Genomic DNA, 11910 nt, shown 5'->3' with positions numbered 1-11910 from the left:
GATCTGTCCCAGTGTCTGTGAAGGTAAAGGTCGCGAGGCTGGAATAGAGCCGCAGCCCGCGGTCACGTAGGCTCCCCGTTGCTCGATGCGCGCAGCTCGCTGTTGGGCGCTTGGGCAATACTTGCAAATCAACGTCAATAAAGTCTGGAGAACGAGCCGATCCGATCCTTGGTGTCATTTGCTGCATAACAGGTGCAGAATCGAAACCGGCCTTCGGGCTGTGAACTTCAGGGAGTAACATAAACCGGCACAAACTGCAGAGCCAGCTGTAAGGCACCGCAGCTTCAGCACCACAGCAGTCAGAAAAACACAGTGCGAAACCAACGTGCTGAAAATTAAATTCCCCACCTATACGTTCCAGTGTTCAGTTACAGTGCTCAGATAATCGTTCCCTTTCACCTCCGTGCTGCCGTGCTTTGCTTGCTGCACAAACGGGTGAGATCGCTTCCAGAAGTCATTACGTTCCAGTGCAAGTTGTGTTGATCAAGATCTTTCTCTGAGGTAGTTACAAAGGTCAGAGACTATTACTACCAGTATCTTAATTACCTTTGTGTGTATTTCATCTTTTACCCTTGTGTGTATTGGAGTTACATCATTCCACCCCCCCACCCCCCCCCCCATAGGACTTTGTAGTTAATGCCTGTAAAAAGTTAATCTTGAACAAGTGGCTGGTTACAAGTTATATAGCTTATACACCTCTGGAGCACAATGCTTTGTCTGCATTAATTGTACCAGGATTTTTTTTTTTTCCTTAAGTTTAGTTATTCGATGTCATTTCCATTCTCCCTTTGCAATTACTGATGGTATCTTCTGAAGCCAGAATGGGAGAAAAGCCTGCTCAGGATTGCAGCCAAAACCCAGTGTGAGAGGGGAAGGGCTGAAATCAGGATGCTAGAAGCACAAGTTTGCAAAGAGACGGGGGAGGATCACAGAGAGAATAGGAGAAAGTTTGGGGTTGTTAGTAGCTCTGAATTTCTCAGATATGTCAGAGTTTATGACAAATAGAAACAAGATGGTCCTGCAGGACCATCTTCAAGACTGTTGGTGAGGCTCTTGACACAACATCTGCCCATTCCTTATTCGACCCCTGTGAACAAGTCTAACATGTTGAACTTGCTGCTGGTGTATAGTGATAGTCACATTGCAGGTACAGTGAATTTAGTGTCCCTGAGAGGAAGGATCTGCATACACCTGCAGTAGGTTTAAGGCATCTGGTGCTGAGCTAGTGGCTGTGTGTCTGCAAGTCTGCTCAATCTAGTTTTAAATGGGCAGCGGGAGTACAACGGAGTTGGTGGACTGGCCTCTCTCCTCTGTTAGCGTGCTGTTAGATTGGTTTTACTGTAACATGAAACTGCACCGTGAGTCAGGAACCTCTGAGTGCTAATAATGGCTCTGATACCAACTCCACCTGTGGCAGCAGTCAGCCTGGTCAGCTGCAGGGTTGGTATCGGTGAAGTGTGCTTAGTAGTAACTAGGTTCTGGAGGGCACTCCAATGTTCAATTAGATAATGTTTACCAAGTATTAATTATTTTAATTTTCTAAGTGCTGATTAAAAACGCCTGAATGTTGAATCATCATGTTGTAATTGTGTACTGTCACATATCCCAAAGGTGACATTCATGCAATAAACAAGAGGGCAAGGTTTATTATCCAAAAATCAAGAAAGCTCAGCATGTGCCCAAAGTATCTTACTGAAAGTAAACCTTGTTATCACAATGCAGTTATTTGTTGTTGAGAAGAGATGCTCTGATTTGGAAGAGCTGTCTTCTCTCCCATGGATATAATCAGCTATGATTCAGTTCTGCATATGTAAAATACATGTGTTCGCCCTGTCAAGAAGCAACATCTGACTGGACATGCCTTTATTATTTATTCTGTGTTACGGTTTTACTGCTGAAATAGCCACTTGCAGAGATAGCAGTAGGAATTCAGAAGACCCCAATAGTAACCACCTTGAAAAAGGCCAGTACCTCTAGCTGCAGCCAAGTAACTGACTGCTAGCAGTCCCAATTGACAGCTGCATTCCTCCTGATATTTGTTTCATTATATTCTCTAAAGAGAGTACCAATAGCAGTTGAATTTGTATTTGGATAACTGGAAAGTTAGCTGTGCACTGACCCCTCATTTGATTTTGTTCTTTGTGTATATCTGTGTGAAATTTAGAATTTAATGCCACAGAGGATGGAAGGGTGTAAAAGCATTTAGACGTTCACAGCAACTACCCAGGCACAATGTACACACAGACAATTCCTGTTTCATGGTGCATCAATTTTCAAATCCTTAACTGGATGGGAACTGCTGCATCATGGCCTGAACCTCTGATTGACCACCTGAGGCAAGCACTGTGTCAGCCAGAGGAGCACAGCTGAAGGCAATTCGCCTGTGCTGCCGGAAGGGGTGGAGCCTGGCTGCACCTCTCCTAGAGCCATTTAAGAGCTGACTGCAACCTGAGGTAGTGTTTTTTCTTGGGGTTCTGCTTGTGGGGTTTTGTAGTGTGTTGTGGGTGTTGGTTAGTGTTCTATTTGTTTTGTTATTGTAATTTGCTTTGTAAAGCTCTTTTGTTTTTGTTGTAATTATAACATCTTTATATTTATTGTTTGCATGTTGGCAATCTAAGAAGTGAACTTCAGGGACCTCTGGATATTTTTTTTTATTTTTTTTTTTTTCCCCAGTGTGGAATGTTTGCAGTAAGTGTCCTAGATTTTTAAGTCCATGTCAACTGTGTTATATTTAGGATGTGTAAGGCTATATGCTTAAATGCAAAGAATCAAACTAAGTTATGCAAAAAAAAAACCTTTAATTTGTGTAGTTCTTCAGCTTTTTTTCTTGTGCTAATGCCTATTTAGCATGTATGTATTTCCAATACAGATACAGTTTGAGTGTGTTCTTATGAAAATGTGGTGTTATGTAGGAATTCATATGCAGTGGTACATACTATCTCCAAGAAAAAGAAACAAAATGTTCAAGTTTTTTTCCAAGTACAGATTGATCTTAAAAAAAAAAAAAAAAAAAAAAGGTTTGCATAAATAAAAAGAACTTCCTTTGGTAAATGAGATGTTTGATAAAGTTGAGATTCCTGCTGAGGAAATGGCTGCTTTTAGAAATAGAGTTGTACATCAGCTTAGTTATCTGCCAGAATAATAAAAGTAGATCGGTTGCAAGGTTATTTGTGACTCAGAAATCAAATGGAATATGGGCTGTGGAAGTCAGCTGTGATGCTATGGCAGAGCACAATGCATTCTTTATTGTATCTGCTCCCAATGATGTGTCTAATATTACACCATTCTGTAGGAAGATTCACTAGGTGAAGGAAAATAGGAAGCATTGTACTTCACTGTGTGTTATACGCGAATGCCCTAACAGTTTTTCCAGTGTGATATTTTCATAATTTTCACTGTTGTGCGTGCACCCAAATACATACTCTAATTTAAAAGAATATGACAACATACTTCATTTTTAACAGCAGCAGGTTTAGCTTTAAGATAGAGTGTTGGTTTTTTTATCAGGTTTTAATGAGCCACTAGGCACAACCAATACTGAAACTCTTACAGACATTGGCTGACACTTACAATGTCTTCTGCTTAATGGAGGAGCAAATAAATCATAAATCTCATGTTTTTATTGCAGTTTCTTGAATGAGGAATGGAAACCACCTTTCAAACTTAAAGGTTTCTGTTGTTTCCTTCTCTTCATCTTATCCATGTGTATAAAGGGTACCTATAGAAGAAAGCTATTTGTCCAAGAATACGTGCTTAGTAAATATCGAAGATACTTGTGTTCTTTTGGATATAGACTTTATAGGCAACATTTTAAGGAATAACTGAGAAATAACCAAATACAGATTATCACTAAAAAGAAACATTTGTAGAGAAACAAAGAAAAAAAGCAGTAAGTTAAGTTTCATGAAACAAGAAGTTTATCCCTGATGTTGTAAGCCCATTGGCTTTAGTGAGGTATGCTTCAAAATAGGTGCTTCATCTTGTTTGAGCCTGAGGATTTGCTACTATTGGAAGATATATATACATTCCACAAGGAATGAAGCCTCTCTGCTTACATTTGGTAGTTTCTCATGTACAGTTGTAAGACTTCATCTACTAACTCAGCATTTTGGCTTGTAAAAAAAATCCTTGGCTCTGAAGTGACAACAACAGAAAATATTTCAGTAATTCCTTGGACATGTGGCACAAATACATTTCATTATTTTCCTGGGGGACTACTGTGCTGTTCAAAGTGGTCAGCATTGCCTGTGAGTTGTCAGATCTACTGACAGGTGCAGGTGACTCCTAAGTAATTTACAGTCTGCTACACCTTGGTTTGTGTATTATTTTTCATCTTGTTTTGCATTGTGTTTGCTCCAGCATGCAAGATCCATGCACAGTTTTTTATCTCGAACTGAGCTCCTGGTGCTCTATTTTATGTAAATGCGTATCTAATATGAGTAGTAAATAAATATTTATTTATATATAGAGAGAGAGAGAATAGAGGGCCACTTCATAACCAAATGCCTTCTTGTTCTTTTCTTAAGACTTATTTTCTTGCCCCATACATGTAGTCAGAATTTTCTCTCACTTCTGTACTACTGTCATTACTACCAGCATTCGAACATTTCATGGACTGTATGACTTTGTTTGAAATATTTTGCTAAAGACTAAGCATTGTTTATTCTGGCTCTGACAGCTTTATCTCCAGTAATGATTGTGATTTTTTTTTTTCTGCTTGTGCCCTTAAAAATCCAAGGTTCTTAAGTAATAAAGTAGTCCCATACTTCTCATAGCATCTTTTTGTTTAATCTTTGTTCAGGTAAGTATTTCTTGACTTTAAGGCTTCATGTCTCAATTTTATCTTTCTGTGTTAACCAGAACTACATATAGTGGTTCTGAACCAGATACAAAGCTCCCTTATGTTTTTTAACTCTTTTCTATCAGCTGGTTGCTTACTGCTGTGGAGCAAGTCTTGAATAATCATTCAATTTTAAGAGTCTGATAAGACATAACTTAGTATTTCTTTTGTGGTGTTCACGATACTCTAAAATTTTCAGTAAAATTCTGCATCAGAAATGTCTAACAAAGATTCCTTTGATGTTCTAGCATTGTTTTGACTGCATCTAACCTACGTTGCATGATGGAGAAAACCAGCTTAGTTCCAGCCTCAGCAGGTATGTCTGCTCATACCCTGTTCATAAAGCTTGCAGTGCAGTTTTTTTGTTAGTAGGGGCACAGCTGAGCTGGTGCAGCTTCTGACACTGCAGTTGGGTTGCCAGCAGTTCAACTATCATCTGTACACTACAGATTGCTGTGGGGTAGATAGGTCCTTCATTGCCTGAACAAGGTCTTTCCAGTCAGGTTAGTTTGGATTTTGGAGCAAAGAAAAGCGTGGAGTGGCAGAAGCCATGTTGGAGTTAACAAGTACGTGTCCCCATAGAAATGGGAGTGGGGGGGAAAATTCGTTAAAACTGTAAAGGTACAGATTGAATGTGATTAGATACACCTCATTTCCTTGCAATACTGAGTTAAGGAGTCTAAATTACAGCTCAAGGAATCTCAAAATACTATAGCTGGCTGGCTGAAGTTACTCAGCATATACCATGTGCACGACAATGTACAAGGAATGTGGCAGCCCTAGGCATGGAAAAAAAGAGTATTTTGTGCAATATATAAGCATGTTTAATGGTACTAGTCAGGTGCAGTCCCACGAGCATAGGTCTTCCAAAATTGGAGCTACATAACAAGTGCATTATGTTGATCTTGAACAGACATCCTTAAACATGTAAGTGAGCACACAGTAAGGACTAATTTAGCCCCAATACACAGTACAGTAATACAGAAGTAATATAGTAATGTAGTAAATGCAATTAGTTTCTATACTCAGCCAGAAATGTCTATGTGTTTCATTGGTTTTTTTAAGAGTTTGCTCAGCTGCTTTTTCATTTACCTGTTACATTGTGAGTCATCTTGCTTATTGAATTCAGTTCAAGTATTTGAATATACAAAACAATATGGGTAAGATACATACTCTGAAATGTGAAACTGTGTAAGCTCATAGTTATTTGGACTCATTTTTAAATTTTGGCACAGATGGAGCCTGTGATAATTCAATAGTGATGGTGTTTTGTCTTTATCATAAACCCGGAGCTGACATATTCTTCACTTACAGTTGCTGCTGAAGGAAGCTTAGGTTAATGTGTAAAATAATTGGTTCTTTGAACAGTTGGGCACAGTCTCCATTAGTTCCGGTTTCAGTATCAGGTTTCTCTTAATCAGAGGCAAGTACTGTCTTTCTGACACTTTGAACACACTGCAATTGATTGGGAAGAATATGCTTTGAGCAATGCAGTGTAGAAGCGAATTTCCTGACTGTTGTTACTGTTTCTTGTTTCCAATCAGTATTAGCTCCCTTTCCAAGCCACACAACTGAATCATGACTGATGCTCATCTTGTTCTGCTACCCCCTCTTACAAAATATGTTGGTTAACGCACTGGACATACCTGTGTTCAAGCTGTGCTGTCAAACCAGGCATCCCTGCCTGAATGTGCTCTGTCAGATGTTTGTGAGTCCCACCCTCTACCAATACTTCACAGAAAACAGTGCTTTTCAAAATAGAAGGCCTTCTTTAATACCAGGCCATTTTAAGTTTGTCTCCTAAAATCCTTGCAAGTTAAGAATTGTAGCTCACAGTTTGCTTGTGGAATAGATATCATTGCAGACAGTCTAAATGATGCACCTAAGGCCACAAAATGATTTTACAGCACTTAGGACACTCAGAATTATGTTTGACGTGATCTTGTAAAGCAATTTGATTCTATTTATTTGTCTACGTTGTGTTATATATTTCAAAAGTGGATCCAGAAAACAATACCCCATGTTTTCCAAGTGCTTTGTGAGTATCAGTCCTACTAAAAAAGAATAGGATGCACAAAATGAGTTTGGTGCTTTTGAAAACAGTCTTTTGCAAGCGCCTTGACATTTTTCTCTGATGAATACACACTTCACATGCTCTCATAAATCTTTGCAAAACCATCTTACTCTCTTTTGCCAACTCTCTGCCTCCTTATGCGGTACCAAATATCTCCGTGGCCTCCTGATATTCCTCCTTGTTCTATTGGCTTCGATTGCATCCTTTTTACTCCTCTGTTCATTATCTCATCTCTCTCAGCTCATATATACTTTGGCAGCGTTCTAGAACTGGATTACTCTTTTCATGTTACGCTTATACAGTAAGTTCTAGGGCATGGCTTGCTCTACAGCAAACATTTGCAGGAATGACAGAGTAATAATGCACCAGCTTTCCATGGTAGGGGAAAAAAGTTAGTGTTCCATGTACGTAGATGTCTCTGGCAACATGTAAGTAGGGAACCTCATGTAGGGACTGTTTGGCACCGCAGTGCTAAGAAAAGCCTCAGTATGGCTTGGAGATAAACAAACATCAGCTTGATAAGATTATGTAAGTGTTTTTCTGAGTTTTGCCTTGGTGTTAAATCTTGTGTCCTTATAGTAGGATAGCAGAGGACATGCCATGAAAAGATGCTTAGTTTAGTGGAACAGCATAACATTGGAAATAAGTATAGATAGGCATATTTAAATGAAAGGAGTTCTTGTTAATCTGGAAAGAGTGAAATGAAAGTGCTTTTTGCTTAATTTTGGTAGTTAAGGTGGGGAAAATATAATTATTATAGTGCCAGTAACACTTAAATCACAATGGAAATAATCAGCATTGCTAAGTCATGAGATGCTGTAGAGCATGAGAGTATGTGATGTGCTGGTGGTTTACCATTGTCCTTTCTGCTTGCTGGATGACGTGGCACAGGTTCTTATTGCAGACAAGAAATGTACATCCAATTGTTGTTTTCTGTGAACATTATCACAATAATTAAGCCCTCCAAGCTTTAGGTAACTGAGAATTATGATTTATGATGCTTCTGGTATGGCTTTGTGCCTCATATTTATCTAGACAATGAGAGTACCACTGGCAGGAGCTTTCAGCTAACAGAATTGGATCCTGGTCTGAGCTGTTTGAGTGAGATGCAAGTCTCTAACTGCCTGTTACAGCCTGCCCTCTTCTCTAAGTGGCTGCTGTGCCTTTCCCTTCACTCAGCTTACCTCACGCTGCTTCTCATTCTCCTGTTGCTGGTTGAGATCCAGGTATCTCTGCCTGAGAAAACAAAATCTGTCCAGATCACCTTTGGGCTTGCCTTTGTTCAGCTTCCGCACTCTGTAATCTCATTTCTGAGCAGGATATTAGTAAAAGAACAGCACGCTCACAATGGTATCTTGATTATGACAAGTGCTAAGGGCTACTACTATGAAGACTCTAGTCTGCCTTAGCCTAGCTGTGCTGCCGAGTGTGATTAAGGCTCATGCATTTGTTTTGCCAATGCTGCACAAAGGACTGAAGTGTCTCACCTCATGGTTAACTGCCCATGCCACCCTATGTGCAGACAAGGTGCCCTGTTTCAGCACGTTGTAATGTAAATTGATGCAATTCATATGCAGGCTTCACAATTCCTTTTCTGTGTCTGGAGTAATAGAAATAACCTGCTTACTCAACAAGCCCAAACAGATATTATAATAATTATGAAGTCGTCTTCAGCTTTTGGAGTTGACAGTAAGAACCCAAGACACCCAAACTCCTTGTTTTAGATGCAAAACAGAAAAAGCAAGTGAAAACCTGAGTTTCTAACTGGATGTATTGAGTAAGGTCTGTCTTGCTTGCAGTATCCACTAGCAAAATGCATAGCATCTTCAGGAAGCAGAATTAGAGCCACTTTTCCCTTTAATGTCTCCAGGCTTCTCTATTAATGTTAAATTTTAAAATCTGTAGATTCCGGGACTGAACCTTTACTGTGAGTTTAGTACCCCCAATTACTTTTAGCTTGGAAGAAAATGAATTTAATCTCAAAATACTCGACTACCAGTGAAGCAAACTCTGCTGTGAAAACTGTTCCTTTTCTATCTTATGTTTCTGATGTGTTATACTGAAATATACTGAAAAATAATCTGGTGTGTTTTACTGAAGATAGTTCTAAAAATAGGTATTAAACATGAAGTGCATATTTGGGGGGTCGAAGAAACCCCTTATGCTGTTGTTAAAATACCTTATCTTGCTTGTCATTAACATAATTAGTTACTTAAATCTCAAATTAACAGATTAATCCTAGTCATTATTCTGATTTGTCAGCTGAACTTAGGCCTTATTTAATGGTAATGCTATGTAAAATCTGACATGCCAGGAATATATAGCATACTTCAGAAGGGCATGATGATAATCAGATTTGTCTAGACATGTAAAACACATTTTTGAGGCTGCGAATTCCTCCAATTTTATGAGGTCTTGAGACTCATGATAATTTAGCTCAGATGAAGTGTGAGAATTAGAAATTGTAATAGTCATAAAGTTTTTTAGCAGGAAAGCCACTGCCATCTGAAAATAATATTTGTACTTTATTTCCAGTATTTAATGCATTCAGTGAGCTTTTTACTAATGGAGGTACTTGCCTGTCTGAGGAGGAATAAATGCAGACATGAGCTACTATAATGTATCAACTCGTTACTTAATGGCATACTTCCTGCCATCCTCTCCCTGTACCCATGGAACTATGACCTTTTTCAGTTCATTAGCTCCTCTTGTTTTGATGCAGGGCATGTAGGCTGCAGTAGGAACCAGTGCAAAACTGCAGTTATTTCAATGGGGCTGAGGAACAGTGGAGCCGGCCTAGTAATCTAGGACTTTTCATTGCAGGTCTGTTCAGTAGGAAAATAACATTGTCAGGAACAGCATCTGAAAGGTGGTCGTGGATTTTCAAGTTGCAGAGCAAGAGGTACCACAGTGCTGGTTTGTAAACTCTGTGGCTGGAGGTGGCTGCCTGCAGCTGGTGGTGTGGGTAGTTCTGTGGTCAGGCTGTATGTTGCTGCCACTGCGAAGCTGTGGAAAAACACTGCTTTTTGTGTCTGTCTCTTCAGTTTGCTTTGCTTTCCTCTGAAGTCTAATGAGCAAGCAGCTGGCAAAAACATGCCTTGGTGATGAAAGCTTCTTTATCTGAAGCACTAATGACATTGAATTTGTCAGGCTGAGACATTTTTCTATCCCAGTGTCAGTCTGGGGTGAGGATTCTCCATACCTCCTAATTTCCTCAAGTGGAAAAAGAGGCCTCCCTTCCTCCCATAACAAATTACACAGACTGGAATGATTGCTTTCTGAAGAATAGATGAAGATGCTATAGATTAATGGAAAATGTTAAACGAGGTTCTGGCAGTCTTAACTAGAGTATATGCAATGTTTTGTGGGATGGGTGAATGAAGCAAATCCCTGAGCATTTTCAAGACTGTTCTTAGTGTTTCCCAGTATGTCTGGGGCTTCTCAGCATAGGGTCTACTTGTGTCTCTGCTCAGCTAAGGAAAAGCCATAGCCAAAGCTAAGGCACACGGCATGGTTTCTGCTTCCATCCTTATAGCCAAGCATAAATGTCAGTGTAATTCCACCTGGGGAAGGAAACTGAAAGTTGTCACTTCTCGGGTCTCTTCCTTTTGCAATACCTTGATTTGTTCAGTTAGCTGGCTGCTTGCTTGCGGCTGTGCTAAAAATGTGGGACTGTTAAAAATGGTAGTCCCATCTCTTCTAATGAGTGCTCCAGCACAGAAGGTCTGAAGATAGAAACTTCTATACTGTGAAGTTAGTATCTGTAGTTCCCAACATCTGATGCGGTATGTGTGAGAGGGGGTTGGAGGAGGTTACAAATAATTTGGGGTTTTCATGTGGCTCCTAAGAGCAGCTGAATGTCATTCCCCAGGGAATACTGTTGGACCTCAGCGTCATTGCCAAAATCACTGGAGGTTCATTCTCTTTTGTGATGGTCATCTGGTGCGTGGGGCTTAGCAGACCACTGGAGAAATATTCCTCCTTTTTTTAGGTACTGAGTTGTGATGCTCTTCATTACTTGCTGGAAGCTGGATCACCTCTGCACTATAGAAAGAAATTAAATTCCTTTTCTTTTAATTATACTGTTATAACCCCCTTACTCCAGTGTTCGTATAGGAATATATTAGTAATGGAAAATACAATTATAAAATCTCTTGAGTTCATGCATGAATAAAACCGTCAAGTAAGACAAAGTGTTAATAAAATCTTATATAACTTAGGGAATACTACTGTAATAACACTGAATGAAGAAAAAGCCGTACATAACTAAAATAAAGTAATATAATAAAAATAACGTAACCCAAGTTGTGTTACTTAATTAAAAACTTTTCCCTTAATGTCATTTGCTTATGTTCTGTTTCCACCAGAGGTCAGATTCATCCCTGGTGTGACTTTGAGTGAGTCTTAACAGATGGATTTCTGCCTTTGATGAGGACTACTCAGAATTTTTTGGTGCTGTGCTGCTAAAGCTCTGAGCATCCTCTCTTGTCAGTGGCATTAACCTGTTCTATAACTCTTAAGGCTTCTTAGCATATGTCCCTGCTTGCTCCTGCTGTTTCTGTCCTTGAATGTCTTCTAACGACACTGGCATTCACATGGTAACGAAAGTATTTGCTTGAACTCAGGCTGCAGAGTCGTTTGTTACATGGGGAATATCAGCATCAGTAGATGGAGCTGTACCACCTAATAGGAGCTTGTTTAGATACTCTGGCTACATCCATACGAGCACAGGCAATGTGTTTGTTCAGACCAGGAATGCGCATGTGAAGCACATTCCAGTTGTCCCTGCAAACAAGGTGGAGGCAAGAACAGTGCTGTGTGATCCTGATGAGGTGGGCTGGAGTGTTTCTACTGCTTTTGGGAGGAAAATACTGCTTCCCTGTATGGGAACTGCTGAGTCACGGCCTGAACCTCTGATTGATCACCTGAGGTGAGCCATGAGTCAGCCACAGGAGCACAGGTGAAGGCAATTCACCTGTGCTGCTGGAAGGGGTGG

At 39.9% G+C, this 11910-nt stretch overlaps 1 long non-coding RNA gene across 1 annotated transcript; it reads left to right on the top strand.

Moving 5' to 3' along the window:
* Positions 1-769: 769 nt before the first annotated feature.
* On the top strand, positions 770-11461 carry LOC125691588 (uncharacterized). Its single transcript, XR_007376171.1, has 5 exons — positions 770-2510; positions 2619-2688; positions 5089-5156; positions 9738-9816; positions 10906-11461. It is a non-coding gene; the product is annotated as an uncharacterized LOC125691588 (long non-coding RNA).
* Positions 11462-11910: the final 449 nt, after the last annotated feature.

Source organism: Lagopus muta, chromosome 4 (genome assembly GCF_023343835.1).
Source record: "Lagopus muta isolate bLagMut1 chromosome 4, bLagMut1 primary, whole genome shotgun sequence".
Taxonomy (NCBI): domain Eukaryota; kingdom Metazoa; phylum Chordata; class Aves; order Galliformes; family Phasianidae; genus Lagopus; species Lagopus muta.
The sequence above is the reverse complement of the archived record's forward strand: the minus strand, read 5'-3'. Positions and strand labels throughout refer to the sequence as shown.